The sequence below is a fragment of the Chlorocebus sabaeus genome, chromosome 5 (genome assembly GCF_047675955.1).
Source record: "Chlorocebus sabaeus isolate Y175 chromosome 5, mChlSab1.0.hap1, whole genome shotgun sequence".
Lineage (NCBI taxonomy): Eukaryota > Metazoa > Chordata > Mammalia > Primates > Cercopithecidae > Chlorocebus > Chlorocebus sabaeus.
This window is the reverse complement of record NC_132908.1, coordinates 76,356,774-76,374,993: the sequence shown is the minus strand read 5'-3', so window position 1 is coordinate 76,374,993 and position 18,220 is coordinate 76,356,774. Positions and strand designations below refer to the sequence as shown.

Sequence of the window (18,220 nt, the reverse complement as noted above, 5' to 3'; positions counted from 1 at the left end):
CCTGGAGCTTGTTCCCTTCCCAAAATGTTTGTTAGTGCAGTGGCTTTTTATGGAACTTTATGGAAAAATTAAGGGGTGGGGGTGATGACCGTATTCTGCAAATCAGCCCGTCTTTAACCTTCGTTTACTGGAATTTGAGTCCTCTGCATACCTTGTTAGCAGAAAAAACTTCAAATGTATTTTTTTTCCATCCAAGCTCACAATTGGAATGTTCTTTACCTCTTAACTCAGGCCAGGACAAATGTGGCCCAGGTTCTGAAAAACAGCCTCTTATTTAAATGGGTTGTACAGCAGCCTTTGCACAACATTTACAACTGCAGTTATCTATACGTGGATCTGGAGGGGGCTTGGCCTGTGAGAATCCGAAGACAGAGGCCACTTCATCCTGCAAATTGCTCAGGTGGGCAGTGTTGGTGAACTCACCCCTCGGTCCCCTGAGCCCCTTTCCAGCTTTAAAATCTTTCCTGGGAAACTATTGGATTAGAAAAGAGCCCTTTAGAAGGTGGCAGTTTCTCTGCTTCTGGAAAAGGGGGTTAGGAGACTTAAGATACAACCTAGTCTCAGATAAAGGGCGGGAAGTCAGAGATATTGGCCGTGGTACTAGCAGAGGAACAAAGGCCAAAAGAAGGTCTTCCAGACATGTCATGTTTTTCTTAGAACTAGGGCCTATATTACACACAAATTTGAGATTATCTCTGACATTTATCTAAAGTTAACTGTGGTTTTCAAATGAAAAACATTTAGGGGAGGATCAGATAAGAAGGAGACCTATTTATAATACTTGCCACGGGGAGAGAAAGGGAACAGAAAAAGCAAGAGCAAGAACAAGAGTGAGAGCAAGAAAGAGAGAGAATGAGAGATCCTTAAAATGATACTAGACCTTCTTGCGACACCATAAGCCATAACTCTGACTCTCTTTCCCTGCCTTTTATGAATAACAGAAAAGAGAACTTTTATCCCGATCCACCGTAGTTACTTAGAGAAAATCCCGCTCCTAGGTAGATGCTGGATTTCCATCTCATTCTGGATGTAGCCGGAATTGGGTTACCATCATTCTGAACCCCTGAGTGTGACACAAGTCAAAATCTTTGTTCCTAGAGATTGAGATATCAGTCAGTGATGTCTGGCTCTGAAATGGTTATTTATAGATTGGAACAACCTGGAGCAGCCAGCAGAGTGACAAATGAGGAAGAGGACAGAATCCAGCTGAAGACGCTCCGGAAGATACCATTTGAAGTCTGAGTGCTTGAACTCGCGAAGAAGGCATGTGAGTACACGCTAGCCCTTGAGCTCTTCATTTTAAACAGAATAAAGAATATACTGCTGTTATTGTCATTTTACAGGTAGGAAAATTGAGACTCAACAAGGCTACCTGGATAGAAAGAAAATGAGCCAGAATTTCAAGCAAGTCTGAGCTTAGAATCTACACCTTTTTTTTTTTTTTTTTTTTTTTTTTTGAGACAGGGTCTTACTTCATCACCCAGGCTGGAGTTCAGTGGTATTAGGTTGATACAAAAGTAATTGCGGTCTTTGCCATTTAAAACTAGAGCCTGAAACTGCAATTAATTTTGCACCAACCTAATGCACTTACCAGAGCTCACTTAAGCCTTGACCTCCTGGGCTCAAGTGATTCTCCCACCTCAGCCTCCCAAGTGGCTGGGACTATAAGCAGGCATCACCCTGCCCGGCTGCCCAGCTAGCTTTGTGTGTGTGTGTGTGTGTGTGTGTGTGTGTGTGTGGGGAGAGGGTTTTGCCATGCTGTCCAGGCTAGTCTTTAACTCCTGAGCTCAAACAATCCTTCTGCCCTGGCCTCCCAAAGTTCTGGGATTACAGGCATGAGCCACTATACCTGGCCCAGAACCTATGCTCCTAACTTCCACACCAATTGACCTCGATTCAGTCATTTTTATTTCTATAGCACTTGGTATAATTTCACTTTGCACACAGTATCTATAGATAATCATTCCAGGGCAAAGACAGAAAGATCTAGGCCTGTGTCTGTTGAGGGAGGGATGTATTCAAAAGAGAAACTCCTTGAGGACAGCAGCAACAACCATTCAAATAAAAGACACCATCTATGGAGCACACAGTGTGTGACAGCCGCTGCATGCTACTGCATGTAATTGTCATAAGATAATTTATGTTATTACATGTGTATTACTGCATGTAATCTTCACGTGTTATTGCCTCTAACAAGTTATGTATTTGCATATAGTCTCATAAATGTGTATAGAAGGCCATTTTAGAGATGGAAAACTGAGGCTCAGAAGCAGTAATTGTCCTGTTAGTCAGATTTAGCCAGGGTTTGGACTGTGGAATGCAGAGGACCACTTACTTTTCACTACACCGTAAATGCTTCTCACCACTGAGGCATGTCAAATACCAGATATCTCCAGGAACCTTAGGCTACGTCTCCATTGTTTTTGCTTTTTTCCCCCCTAGGCACAGGTTGGCAAAGAACAAATGATCCCAAACACCAAACAGCCCAGTTGGAAACATTTAACCCACATACTTTCAGACTTTCTGGCATGGACCAACCTCTTGTCTTACCTTTGTTCCTGGCCAGCAAGAAATGGCATAAAAAGATGGACAGTTTTTGTAACCCCTTTGAGCTCTAAACCACGTTTCCTGTGCACATAGCAGATCTTACAGAAACCAAGCACTTCTTTTAGGCATATATATTCTTAATGCCCTAAGTCAAGTGCCCAGATGGTTAAGACAACTGTACCAACAGAAACATTTTTTAAAAATATCCTAACACAACATGAAGTGACCATCGTGAATTCAAAGAAGCAGGCATATTTCTTAAAGGTTGAAAAGAGGTGAGTCTTTCACAAGATGCTAGCTCAAGGCCATATTTGCACAAGTACAGTCATTCCTCTAGCAAGGTTTTGTTTATCTGGCCATTAAAAAAAAAATAAAACAACTTTTACTTTCGGCTGTTTGAACAAGGACTGTTTTTCCAGCTGTGCAGTCTAAGGAGGATACAAGCGGCCTGGTTTGGTTATATTTTTTCCAGAATAGGAGGAAAGTTTCCTACACAATTCTGCTTGGGCTAAACTGCATACAGAGCAGTTTATTTATACTGTTTTCTCGCACACCTGTTTGGATATGGGCTATTTTCTGGTATTTAAACATACCATTTCTTGCCAATTGCTTTATCTTCAGAGTCCTATGGTTTGGCTGCAAATGTTTCTTATTAACTCAGAAAGAAACACCAATTCCTCCACGAACATTATTAGTGAGGACTAAGATAACTTAATTGTTACTTACTTCAAACATGTTATCACTGAAGAACTTTATCCCAGAAATCCATTCGAAATAAGGTAGAGGCCATTTCACTATACTTAAAGGGAAAAAAAGGAGTAACGAAGCCTTTTTGGAAGACAATCCTTTAATAAAACACTGTTTTTCTTTAAAAAGAAAAAAAAAAGGCCACCTGCTTATTTTGAGCTAGTATGTTGCGATGGAAGGAAAACATTGCCATTCTAGTCTGCAATGGGCTATTTTACCCACTAAGGAAGCTCTGGGATACACAGATGGCAGCCTGAGAATTTAGGTGAAAGCCCTGACTCCTCTCACATGACCTTCTCTGAATCACTTAAACTCTAGGTACTTCTCTTATTTTATCAGTAAAACATGGGTCATAATAGCTATCCGGTAACTAGATCATTTAAATCGACCCGTAGATATTAAATAGCTATGACAGGATAAAGCTTAGTCTAGGCCCTGGGGTACAGAAATGAATGAGACAAAGTCTTTATATCTAGAAATTCACAATTCATAATCCTATACATAGTAAGCCTCTCTTCTATGTTAGGGGAACCTGACTATTTATGTGTAGGTTCATTAGTAGCTAACTATAAAGTCAAAACTGAACCTGTAGAGTTGAAATAGTTTACGTGAAAGGGTTAGTTTTATCTTGCAGCTAAAAAAGCAGACTAAAATACTGACATAACAAACTCTATTAGTTATCAATAGCTGTGTAACAATCCATCCCCAAAGTGTAGTGGTTTAGAAAAATAGGCACTTACTGCTCATAGTTTCTGTAAGTCAGAGCCCTTGGGTGGTTCAGTTGGGTGCCTCTGCCTTAAGGTCTTTCCATAGGCTGCAATCTGTTTGCTGGCCAGGGCTGCAGTCTCATCTGAAGGTTCAACTAAATGGAGATCTTCTTCCAAGCACAATCAAATAGCTGTTGGCATTATTCAGTCTTGTGGAGGCTGCTGTACTGAGCACCTTAGCTCCTGGCTGGCTGTTGGCTGGAAGGCATTCCCTCAGTTTCTTGACATGTGTGCCTCTCCATAGGGCAGTACATAAAGAGGCAGCTAGTATCCCTGAGTAAGAGGGAGTGAGCAAAACCGAAACCACATTCTCTGTGTAGCCTAATTTTAGAAGTGACATTTCATCACTTTTTCAATCATCTGTTTACCTGAAGAGAGCCAGAATATCCAGTCCACACTCACAGGGAGTAGATTACACAAAGACAGGACTATCGCAAGGCAGTGATATCTGGGGCCATCTTAGCAGCTGCCTACCATACAAATGGAAGCTACAATGGGTAAAGATACAACAGCAGCCTCAACCCTATCTCATTATAATGGGTTTGGTTCCATAGATTATCCACTTTCTGATACAGCAGGGCAGCCCCCTCCACATCTCCATGAGAAACTTCTGTTTCACTTGCAGGGCAAATCTTCTGGGACATAACCACAATGACCTTCCCTGAAACCATTTCATAGAGGTTTCTCCAAAGAGGAGCTATCTCTACACCTAGCAGCTCCCATCATATCCTGAGATGATGGCATTGGGATAACACAGCCCCAGGGCTATGGTCCTCGGGGTCTTCTTCTTTACCTCTCCCTTCAACATGGATCTCTTTTATTTTTGAAGCCTCAGTTGTGAAATAGAAAGACTGGACAACTCTTACCACATGGAGTTGCCAGGAATAAATAACAGAAGCAGTTAACAGAAGTGCATATTGTGTATTTCAGATTGCAGGTCCACTATACTCTAAAACTCACCCCTGCTTTCTGGATTTTAGAATGTTTCCAAAAAGACAAATAATCACTGCTCGATAACATGATTATGAGACAAATAATCCTAAGGCAGAAATATGAGCGGGGATTATATGGGCCAATCCAAATGAATGTTGGCTGTAACCTCACATCAGGGGTCTGAAAGTCCACTATGGTGCCAGACAACCTTTAGTTGCTTGATTTTGGAGAAATGGGGAGTGGGCAAAAGGTAATGTTCCAAAGAGGGCCAGTGTGGCCAGGGCTTGGCACTGGGGGCTCAGAGCAGTAATAAATCATCAACAATTACAAAAGTATTGTCTTCAGTGTTTTAACTGGTAAGCATACAGTGAGGTGTAGAGTTTTACTGATTGCCATCAGCTCTGAGAATGGGCATGGTACAAATACAGGGTGAAATGACCTGACTTGTTTAGAGGATTTGAGAAAGTCTTCTCTGACAGAGACTATAGCATAAAACAGGAAGACAAGTAGAGGTTATAAAGGTGAAAAGAAGGGGAAAAAGCATTTTATCACATGGGAACTTCCTGTGCAAAGACCCTGAGACTAGAGAAGGCATGACATATTCTGAGATCCGTGGACAATATGGGGACACTAGAGTAGGGAGGGCAAGAGACAGACTGTGACCATTCTAAGTCATGGGAAGGATTTGGACTTTGATTTTACAGGCTCCAAGGAAAACAAGCCACTGAAGGGATGTAAGCAAAGGCATGATAGTATCAGCTTTTCATTCCAAGGGATCATTCCGGCTAAAGATCGCAGCACATAATCATTGTAAGAATTATTATGAATTTTCCCTGCTTCCCATTGCCATTGCAAACAGAAAGACCCAGTTAGTTAAAGAACACATGGGCTCTGCTGCCTGCCCTCTTGGGGAACACAAACAAAGCCTCTGGACCTTTGGATTCAACCCACCAAAGTCTGGGTCCAAGTCTCCAGAATTAGTCAGGCAGCACAAATAATAGAAACCCTACCCCCAATCCCTGCTCCCATGGTCTGAGTAATTTTTTAAAGATACTAGCACAAATCCTAATGTTATTTAGAGGATTAAAAACTTGATTGGGCCAGGCATGGTGGCTCATGCCTGTGATCCCAGCACTTTGGGAGGCCAAGGCAGGCGAATCATGAGGTCAGGAGATCAAGACTGTCCTGGCCAACATGGTGAAACCCCGTCTCTACTAAAAATACAAAAATTAGCTGGGCGTGCTGGCATGCACCTGTTGTTCCAGCTACTCAGGAGGCTGAGGCAGGAGAATCACTTGAACCTGGCGAGAGGCAGAGGTTGCAGTGAGCTGGGATCGCACCACTGCACTCAGGCGTGGCAACAGAGCGAGACTCTGAAAAAAAACTTGATTGTGTGTAATAAATCTTGACATAGCATCAATGAGGACAGGAGACAGACCTAGCATTCTTGAAGACCAATATGCCAGTCGCGTTACTTACAATATTTTCTTTAATCTCTACAACATCTTCTTGAGGGTAGAGTTATCATACACACTTCTCAAATGATTAAAAAAAAATAAGGTTCAGAAAGATTGTAAAATCCAGGACACTAAACTAGTGAATGGATGTTTATTTCAAAGCTCATTTTCCCACTTGGAGTAGAGTTTTTCTCAGATGACATTGGTGTATAGCCCAGTTTCTCAGCCTTGGTACCATTCACATTGAGGGCTGGATACTTCTTTTTTGTGGGGAGCTATTCTGCATATTGTGGGATATTTAGCAGCATCCCTGGCCTCTACTCACTAATGCCAGCAGCATTACCCCCAGATGTGAAAACCAAAAAGATCTCCAGATATTTCCAATTGTCCCATGGGAAGAAAAATCAAGCCCTAGTTGAGAACCACTGGTACAGAATTTACTCCTCCAGTAAGGTGTTTAACTAGAGATGACTAAAAATGGTGCATTTCACTGTGTTTGTTCATTGGCTAAATAAGGTCCCATGGCCAGAACCAACTTAAATGGAGTGGGGAAATACACTCTTCCCATAGAAAAGAACTGTAGGTCATATGATAACAGGCAAGGATATATCATCCTCTTACAATACAAATAGTTGGAGAAGAGAGTAAAATTACTAATTTCAGGTGTGATTCGTACTATGAGAGAGTATAGTGTGCTATGCAAATGATATCAGAGAGAAATAGATTGATCTGGATGGTCAGAGACATCTCTGAAGAAGGGAGTTTTAAACTTAGACCCAGAGGATAAGCTATTGTTAACCACGCAAAGGACAGTTGTGCATACAGGGAGTATTTCTGGCAGAAGGACAAGCGTGTGTATAGGAAAATGTAAGTACCTTTGATGATTTCTCCAAAAAACATAGTGATCTCAACCAAAAGCCCTGATTTCCATCGATAAAATATGAAAACAACTATTATTAGTGGTGTTATTTGTTTAATATTAATTGTGTGCCAGGGAGTGTGATATAAATAATATGAAGTCTTGGTCACAAGATGCTCAGTCTAGTTAGTTGGGCAGTAAACACACCATTAAACTGGCAGCTAGTAAGATATATCAGAGGAATGCACCAGGAAGTGGGTGTGTTGGGAATTTGGAGACTGGCTAGATACTTGTAGCCTAGGGAAGTAGAGGAGATAGAGCTTTAGTTTAACTTGAAGGTTGGTGTATTAGTTTGTTCTCACACTGCTAATAAGGACATACCAGAGACTACGTAATTTATAAAGGAAAGAGGTTTAATTGACTCACAGTTCAGCATGGCTAGGAAGGCCTCAGGAAACTTACAATCATGGTAAAAAAGGAAGCAAGTAAATTCTCCTTCATGTGGTGGCAGGAAGAAGTGCAAAGCGAACGGGAGAAAAGCCCCTTATAAAACCATCAGATCTCATGAGAACTCACTCACTATCACGAGAACTGCATAAGACTAGCCGCTTACATGATTAAATTACCTCCCACGACACCTGGGGATTATGAGAACTACAATTCAAGATGAGATTTGGGTGGGGACACAGCCAAACCGTATTAGTTAGGTAAAGAATAAAAGAATCAAGGGAAAGATGACAACATTTCTGATGTGAAAGGTAGCAAAAGCAAAGATGGGGGAACTGGGCTGGAAGGAGACCTGTGAAGCAAAGAAAGGAATCTAAGGAGGAGAATTCAATGAGAAGACCCCTGCCAGGTTTAAGCTTTAAATGCCACTCTAAATTTCAGGGTTGAAGCTGATGGGTGACAGCCAAAGGAGAAAAAGGAAGGAGACTTACAAAGTAAAAACAGTGTGTTCTAGGACCTGCCTCTCAAAGTGACCGCCATGAACCACCAGCCTCAGCATGTGAGGTTGCCGAACCTCAGGTGACCCTGCTGAGCAATGAACAGGGAATCTCATTTTCACAGGACTTCCAGATAATTCTAGTGCTTGCCATAGTTTCAGAAACACAGCACTCGAAGATCAATTTGAATAAATTAAAATAAGAAAAGACGGCAGACAGGGAAGCAAATGAAGTGTCTTCTGCAGGCTTTTAGCATGAACTTCTAAGGATTTTGTTTGTGATTAACCAGAGACATGAGAAGAGACAAGTGATGTGAATGAAGAATCAAAAAGGCATGATACCTGCACGATTAGAGTAGATAATGCACAGACAACACAGAGAGTGGGCAACTGGAAGAAGGAGGAAGAAGAATACCAGAACCATGATGGACGCAGGAAAGTCAAGGACAGGGTAGGGTGGAGGGCAGCTGATATGTCGAGAGAGAATAAGAAATGGCCTTTTGAACACATTGAGTAGGAATTTCCAGGACAGCCTAACCACGGAGATCTTCAAATGATGCCGTGGAAGATCCAGTGAAGGGAAGGGCAGCATGCATTCCCCATGAAGGGAGGACCATTCTTTGGATCTCCACTCTATTTTCAGTTCCTACAGCAGTAATGGGCATAGAACTGGCACTGAAAAAAAAAAAAGAAAAATGTTAATCAACCAGGAAGGGACACGTAGAGTGATGCACAGACCACCTGCCTGCAGGTACCCTTGGGAGCTTGTTATAAATGCATCTCCAGGACCCACCCAAGCCCTACTACTTCCCACTCTCTCAGGGTAGACCTTGAAATATGAACTTTTACCAAGCTAAGAGATCCTGAGACTTTCTCAAATTTGAGGCTTTCAATTATAAAGACAAAGAAATCAAAGCAAAGGAGGACTCAAGATAAACAATTTGGATGATATCCACCACTAGGAGAAAGAAGCATGTAATGAAGAAAGAGAAGTAAAGTGAACACAAAAGTGGCTAAAACTGATCACAATCCATTCGGATCTTCTCGGCGTTCAGTATCTCACTTTTTCTGTAAAGCATTAATAGTTGTATTGGTCCACTTCTTGGGGATAATAAGTTCCATAAGTTTGCTACCTGGTAGAGAAAGCCTTATTTAATTTTCTTTTGAGCACCAAATGAAATCTACCTTTATGAAATAAGTTGGACATGCATTGATTAAGCTCTTAGTGTGTGAAAGTTGCGCTGAGGTCAAGGGATATAAAAATTAGTAAGATTCAGTCCCTGCCGTGGAAGCATCCATTGCCTATGTGAGAGACTCACAATAGCAGTAGCAACAACAACACCATCAACAGTCCATGTGCTGAGAAGTGGTCAAAGGGTAGATTGTGTGAGGGTAACCAAAGCATCGCCGAGGAGTGGAGTAAGCCTCTTCAGCAACCCAGGAAGGCTTCTTGAAAGTGGTAGCACATGAAAAATAAGCAGGAATTTTCTATACAGGGAAGATAGGTACAGAGAGAAGGGTTTGGGAAAGAAAGCTGAGATCTGATCCCTTTGGTCCATATGGGTATTTACCCATGGTTGCTGGGCATGATGAACACAGACAGGCAGATGAGAATAGAGAAGAGGACTTAGGATTATGGGTGGAGCCCAGCAGACTCCGCCTGTTGAGAGCCATCAAGGTGGCATACAGGTGGGGCTGGGAAGAGGGCTGCCCCTTCCTCCCACGCTGCCAGGGCCTCCAGCCCAGTGCCTTGGAAGGCAGAGCCTGCAGAGGGGGAGTGAGCAAAGCAAGTCCTGGCACCCCCTCCCTGTGACTCACTCTTGGCCTTTTGAGCTCTAGCCTTTGCCGAGAAGCCAGGAGGTGCTCAGGGAAGCTGCTGGGAAGTGAGGCCTGGGCTGGCCAAAGCCACCTCTGCCCTCCTTTTCTGTCCAACACACAGGGACAGGCAGTAGACAAATGCTCCTGAGGTTCTAAGATGCCATCAATTGCAAGAGAAAGTCAAGGGACATGCATACCAGAGAGGCTGACCGAGGGCTGAGAGGTCAACTGTTACAAGATAGGGAAACTGAGTCTTAGTGATGGAATGGAGTTGCCAAGTCTATACAGTTAGATCTGAGCCAATACTGCAATCCTTCCCAGACCTCCCAATGTGTAGCCAGTGTCTCAAAGAGCGTCACCTTCTGTCAAATGAGAATAAATGAGGCCGACATAAGAATTCAGGCTTCAAGCTATTTTGGTTACCAGAGGCTGGTAAACTATGTCTCACAGGCCAAATCTAGACATGACCATCTATGTATTGCCCATAGCTGCTTTCAAGTGCAGTGTCCAGTTGAGTCTTTACAACAGAGAGTATACAGTCCACAAAGCCTGAAGTATTTACTATCTGGCCCTTTGGAGGAAAAAAAAAAAGTGTCAACCCCTTTTGTAACCCAATACTTCTCAGATTTTAGTGTGCCTGAGAATCTACTAGGGAACTGATATAAAATAGTTGGTGCATTTAGAGTAAGACTTAGGAATCTGAAGGTAATAAGAGTCTTAGGGATTTTGATGTAGATAACTCAAGACCACACTTTGAGAAATGAAACTTTGGCCTATCCTTGGCTCAGGGGAGGCAGGGCTGACTCTAGGAGAATCCTGGGCTTTGGGGACCAGGTCTGCAGTTCAGGCTACGCCAAGTGGGATCTAAAGGCCTCTATACAGACGTCCAGAGCTCCTCCAGCTTCCACAGAGAAAAGCCCCAGGAGGCCTCTGCAGGGTTACTCACTTGGAAGCCATAGAGTTCTGGCCACAGAGGAATGACTCTCGCTTATCAGCTCTGTGGCTCTCGTGGAGGCATTTTCTCCCTGGCCCTTACCATTCTCATCTGTAAAATAAACCACTCAAATCCTATTTATTCAGATGTCTTTCTGTCCTATAGTTGCTGATCTTTTTTGTTTCATTCTTTCATTCTTTCTTTCTTTTACTTCTTTCTTTTCTTTCTTTCTCTCCTTTTTCTTTCTTTTTCTTTCTTCTTTCTTCTTTCCTTCTTTCTTTCCTTATTTTCTTTTTTTTTTCAGAGTCTCACTCTGTCATCTAGGTTGGAGTGCAGGGGCATGATCTCAGCGCACTGCAACCTCTGCCTCCCAGGTTCAAGTGATTCTCCTGCCTCAGCCCCCCAAGTAGCTGGGCGTACAGGTATGTGCCACCATGCCTGGCTAATTTTTGTATTTTTAGTAAAGGTGGAGTTGTGACCATGTTGACCAGGCTGGTCTCGAACTCCTTGATCTCAAGTGACCCGCTCGCTTCAGCCTCTCAAAGTGCTGGGATTACAGACGTGAGCCACCACACCCAGTCCAGTTGTTGATCTATTATAATGAATGATACACTAATGCCAATGTCGCTGACATCGCCATAACGTTGGCAGAGTACCAGGGATTGACGATGTGACTCGGCATCTGCTTTCTAATTCCTAGTCTCAGGGGCCAACAGAGCTCATGAAAAGAGACTAAAGGGAAAGTTGTGGAAAAGGGAAAGTTGTTGAGAAAAAATGAATAACCTTCACTGCCAACAAGCGTTTATTCACATAACTAACCATTAGACAATCATCTTTTGTTGAGAACACATAATAAACCTTGTGAGTATAAAGAATTACTACTGGCTCTGCATTGAGAGGCTTATCCTACTGAAGAGCCATGATCATTTTGGCATTTACAATACCCATGGCTTTCATTTGGCTCAGTGGTTACAGATAAAGAGAGGAATATTAATGTTTTGTGTTAATTTGAAACACTTAAATGTGTTCAATGTTATTTGTATTAGCTACAAAAATTTGTAGTAACTTACACACCCAACAATAGAGGACTGGTGTTTAACTGAATGAAAAACTTTCAAACCATAGGACAGTATGCAACCATCAAAAATTACATGTACTGTGAGGTCTCCAACACTGATGTTTTACTGACCCTGGGAACTGGATCATTCTTTGTGGCGGGGGATGTCTTGTGTATCATAGGTTGTTTAGTAGTATCCCTGGTCTCGAACCACTAGATGTCAAAAGCAAAACCCCTACTCACTCCCCTCAATTAGTTGTCACTAACTGTGACAATTTAAAATGTCTACACACATTGTCAAATGTCCCCTGGGGGATAAAATTGCCCCCTTGTAGAGACTTATTGGTCCACAGAAAATTTTGGATCATCCTAGAAATTACATACACTAGCATAGGCAAGAAAAACAAAAAAAAAAAAATGAAAACTAGGCATAGAGTATGATCTTCTCTATAGAAAATAATAGTAGAAGGAGGATGAGGAAAAGAGAAAAGAAAGTGGAAAAAGGATAGAAAAAAATGAAAAACTTAGTGACACAGAAAGGACTGGAAGGAAATGGCCCAAAAGCTTAAAAATAGCTGCTTCCAAGTGGTGAGATGATAATCACTTGTGTTTCTATAAATGTTCTGAATATTTTGTAATGTTCTGAAGATTCTACAATAACTGCATATGATTTCAATAAACAGGAAGAACATGGAAAGGAAACAAGTTAAAATACTGAAAACTTGCACAAAGATAGACATTATTTCTGATTTATTTAGGTGTTATTTATATTAGCTACAAAAATTTGTAATAACTTATACACATCTAACAATAGAGGGCTGGTGTTTAACTAAATAAAATACTTTTGGCCAAGGTGGGTGGATCATGAAGTCAGGAGTTCGAGACCAGCCTGGCCAATATGGTGAAATCTCATCTCTACTAAAAATACAAAAAGTAGCCAGGCATGGTGGTGCATGCCTGTAGTCCCAGCTACGTGGGAGGCTGAGACGGGATAATTGCTTGAACACAGAAGGCGGAGGTCGCAGTGAACTGAGATCCCACCACTGCACTCCAGCCTGGGGGACAGAGCGAAATTCTGTCTCAAAAACAAACAAACAAACAAAAACCTTTCAAACCATAGAATTATATGCAGCCATCAAAAATTACATCTACAGTGATGTCTCTCAACATTACCATTTTATTGACATTGGGAGCTAGATAATGCTTTGTGGCCAGGGTGGCCATGTGTACCCAAGTTAAAATACTGAGAACATGCACAAAGATAGATACTATTTCTGATTTATTTATTGGATATTTATATTAGCTACAAAAATTTGTAATAACTTACATATCCAAAAATAAATGTAGACTGAACCACTAAAATCCGAGGTTGATTCAAAGTCTGTTTTTCCTGATAGATAGTAAGCTTGGTGAGCACTGGGTCCTTTGCTGTCTTTTTCACTACTCTGACCCTAGCACTTCATTGAGCACCTAACACCTATATAGTAGATTCTCAATAATTGTCATTGCATGAATGAACACATGAGGCCGAGGTGGGCAGAGCACAAGGTCAGGAGATGGAGACCATCCTGGCTAACACGGTGAAACCCTATCTCTACTAAAAATACAAAAAATTAGCCAGGCGTGGTTGTAGTCGGCTGTAGTCCCAGCTACTTGGGAGGCTAAGGCAGGAGAATGGCGTAAACCCAGGAGGTGGAGCTTGCAGTGAGCCAAGATTGCTCCACTGCACTCCAGCCTGGGTGACAGAGTGAGACTCCATCTCAAACACACACCAAAAAACTGTGCTAAGTGCTGTGAACAATTCCAGGAGTCCAAGAAAACATACGTGAGGGAGAATAAAGGAGAGGTATTAGTTGTCTATCACAGCATAATAAATTACCATGAAGTTAATGTCTTAAAATAATACACATTTATTATCTCCCAGTGTCTGTAGGTTGAGAGTCCAAGTACAGCTTAACTGGGTCCTCTGCTCAGGGTTTCACAAGGCAGCAAACAAGGTGTCCATTGAGCTGCATTCTCATCTGAAGGCTTAAATGGGGGAAATTTTCACTTCCAAGCTCTTTTGAGTTGTTGGCAGAATCGATTTTCTTGTGGTGGTAAAATTGGAGGTATTGGCCTTTTTTGGCCACTGACTGGAGGGAACCCATAGGCCCCCAGGGCAGCCCACAGTTCCTTGCCCCCAGGGACTTCTCCATCATGACTATGGCCACTTACATCATCAAGACCACAAGGAAAGTCTCTCTTTAGGAAGACCCAGTGTCTCTCTCAAAGACTTTTACCTGACTTAGTCAGGTCCAGGATGGCAGGATAGTCTTTTAATTAACTAAAAATTGACTTATTTTGGAGCTTAATTATATCTGCAAAACCTTTCCCCTTTGCTGTATTCTATTGGCCAGAGGCAAAGTACAGGTCTCACCCAACTCAAGAAGAGGGGATTACGCAGACTCTGAATATGAGGGCTGGAATCACAGGACCACCCTAAGGTCTGCTCACCACAGGAAGGGAAGATTTTTCATTAAAAGCAGTATTTCTTTGGGACTGATAGATGAATATGATCTAGCTAGGTAAGGCCTAGAGGGAACAGAGTTCTGGGAAGAGCAAACAGTGTGCACAAAGACCTGAGGAAAAATGGCAATTTTGCAGAGCTATAAAAAAACCAGTTTGGTAGAATGGCTCTCATTTCTGGCTGTATACATCACCTGAAGAACCGCAGAAATAGTTGTTTTTAATAACTCTTTTAAACCAATAAAATTGTAAAGTTCTTGGCCTAGGGTTTGGCAACCATCTTTTAAAATTTTTCTCCCTAATTGTCTCTGGGTTGGACAGGGGTTAGGGGCTGCCCAGATGTTGGGAACAGAGAGATAAGCAACATTTCTGTTGGCTCAGATCAAAAATTGCTCAGTGAGATTTCTCAAAGAATGTAAAACAGAACTACAACTCAACCCAGCAATCTCATTACTGAGTAGATAGCCAAAAGAAAATAAATTATTCTACCCAAAATACACATGCACATGTGTGTTCATCACAACACTATTGAAAATAGCAAAGATGTGGATTCAACCTAGGTGCCCCTCAGTGGTGTACTGGAAAAAGAAAATATGGTATGTAACACATGGAATACTATGTAACCATAAGAAAGAATGAAATCATGTCCATTACAGCAATATGGTTGTAGTCAGAGGCCATTATCCCAAGCAAATTAATGCAGGAACAGAAAAATAAATATCACATGTTGCCACTTTTAGGTGGGGGCTAAACACTGGGTACTCATAGACATAAAGATAAGAACGATGGACACTGGGGACCACTAGAGGAGGAAGGAAGGGAGGGGGCAAGGGTTGAAAAACTCACTATAGAGTATTATCCTCACTATCTGGGTGATGAGATCAACTGTATCCTAAACCTTGGCATCACGCAATATAACCAGAAAACAAACCTGCACATGGACCCTCTGAATCTCAAGCAAAGTTGAAATTGGTTTTTTTTCTTTTTTTTTCTTTCTTTTATTTTTTTGAGACGGAGTCTCGCGCTGTCGCCCAGGCTGGAGTGCAGTGGCCAGATCTCGGCTCACTGTAAGCTCCGCCTCCCGGGTTCACGCCATTCTCCCGCCTCAGCCTCCCCAGTAGCTGGGACCACAGGCTCCTGCCATGGCGCCCGGCTAGTTTTTGTATTTTTTAGTAGAGACGGGGTGTCACCGTGTTAGCCATGATGGTCTCGATCTCCTGACCTCGTGATCCACCCGTCTCAGCCTCCCAAAGTGCTGGGATTACAGGCTTGAGCCACCGTGCCCGGCCGTTTTTTTTTCTTTAAAAAAAAAAACAAAAAAAAAACATTGCTCAGTTAGAAGATGCAAAGAACAGCTCCTTGCTGTTTTCAAAATGCAGACATCATTTAAATGTTCATTTAAGGAAATCAAATTCATGTTATTTAGAAAGCAATATTTTCTTTGGACCAACAAAACTAGACTTTAATTGGAGACATGCAGCACAAGTTTTGGCAGTGTTGCCCAAGATGCTCTCCATTATGGCGGTCTCTGTTTTAAAAATATACAGTCAAGCCAGGCACAGTGGTTGACACCTGTAATCCCAGCACTTTGGGAGGCCAAGGCATCAGGATTGCCTGAGCTCAGGAGTTCGAGACCAGCCTGGGCAACATGGTAAAACTCTGTGTCTACTAAAATACAAAAAATTAGCCAGGCATGGTGGCGTGCACCTGTAGACCCAGCTACTTGGGAGGCTGAGGCAGGAGAACTGATTGAACCCAGGAGGTGGAGGTTGCAGTGAGCCGAGGCCTCACCACTGCACTCCAGCCTGGACAACAGAGTGAGACTCCATTTCATATATATATATATATATATATATATATATATATATATATCTCCAATCAAAATGTACTCAGGTTTTAGTTAAGTCTGCATTTGATTCAAGAAGTCTTGTTGGAGACAAAAGATTCAAAAGCAACTTGCAAATGAAACTTTGATTTCAAAGCAATTAGTATGTATCACTCACTGGCTGTGTGTCAAGTACTTCACTGAGAATCTTTGTGTAGAATACTGTATTTAACACACATAATAGCACAACAACAGGACAAAGGAGATATTGCCATTCCTACTTCACAGGCAAAGAGGACGAGGCTTAAAAAGTAACTTGTGCCAGGCAAGGTATCAGATGGGAGGGTTCAGAAGTTTTGGAAATGGACAATGTTGATATTCTTCAAATCCTGGGCCCCTTTTTCATGGCCTTTGTAACCTAGAGAAGCTATTCAGTCCCTTTATTCAAAAATCTTTATTTGTTAAATAGACAGCAATAATACCAACCTCCTAGCATTGCTGGGAGGACGAACAAGACAATCTTTACAGTCCTGGGAAGAAGAGGTGAGTTCTGTTTCTTAATATTCTTCTGACCTACACCTACACCAGGTCATAATAAACAAATTCAGGATGCCTACCCCACCTTCTCAATTCCAAGTCCAGTGGACTTTGCGTTGAGTAAAAGGAGAAGTACATACTCTTTAGCAGTTTTCTAGGAGAGAATTTTCTCACCCAGGTAAAAAGGAAGATGATTATTTAAGTACCCCCTGCAGTGGAAATATCTTTAATTTTTCTGATCCCTAAACATTTTATTTAGAAATCGAGCAATCTCACAGATTTAAGGTAAACAATCAACTAGATGTTTCTTTCTCTGTCTTTTATGAATTCTGTGAGACTCAGATTTTTCACAATGAGTTAAGATCATGACAACTACTGGGTTTTTTGCTTATTAGTTTGAGACAGGGCCTCACTCTGTGACCCAGGCTGGTGTTTAGTGGTGCAATCATGGCTCACTACAGCCTCAACCTCCCAGGATCAAGTGATTCTCCTGCCTCAGCCTCCCTAGTACGTGGGACTACAGGTGGTCACAATCACACCTGGCCTTTTCCTCTTTTTTTTTTTTTTTTTTTGTAGGGACAATGTCTCACTATGTTGCCCAGGTTGTCTTGAACTCCTGAGCTCAAGTGATCATGATCCATACACCCTGGGCTTCCTAAAGTGCTGGGATTACAGGCATGAACTACTGCGCCCAGTGTTGCCTACTTGTAAATATTTTTGCAGCTCTCTAAAGTCCAGTGCTCATGCAGCTCTGACTTAGCATGCTGTTTGGATCTTTGTAGTTGCTCAGTAAAGAGTCTCTGTTAATCCAAGAACCAAAGAATAAAGAGGGCATCAAGGAAAGTGGTGAAGGAGATTGTCACCAAATTATTTACTGAACCATTCCACTCATTAGTCCTTAAAAAGATGACTATTTTGATTCTCCTTATCTAGCACCCCCCTGCATGATATGAAAAGATGTTAAACATGGTGAGACACTGCATTATATAAATAACACACACTCGAAGGTTTCAGCTCACAGTTTATTTTAGGTCTCATTCTGCAGGTGCTTGGCATCCAGGGTCAGGTATACTGAAAACCATTGTCCTTTATGAGGCTGGAAAGTGTCATAGAGGAAGGCCTGTCACAATCAATATTAAATTGTCTGTTCACTCAAGCCTGGAGTACATTCTGAGGTTATGTTGCATATCACCAGCCCACGACCAAGGACAGCCAAGCTCAACCCTCCCTGGCCCCCGCTACCAGACCCAGAAGATTCACAGTTTTGCAATATGAATGGCCCAAGGTCTTC

The 18,220-nt window shown here is 42.1% G+C and overlaps 1 long non-coding RNA gene across 1 annotated transcript in view; it reads left to right on the top strand.

Moving 5' to 3' along the window:
• The first annotated feature begins 275 nt into the window (after positions 1 to 275).
• The window catches only part of LOC140711756 (uncharacterized), a 28,414-nt gene continuing 10,469 nt past the window's right edge, over positions 276 to 18,220 (top strand). Inside the window, exons 1-2 of the long non-coding RNA XR_012093048.1 lie at positions 276 to 400; positions 1,149 to 1,267. This is a non-coding gene — a long non-coding RNA (uncharacterized lncRNA). The remainder of the gene's footprint in view (positions 401 to 1,148; positions 1,268 to 18,220) is intronic.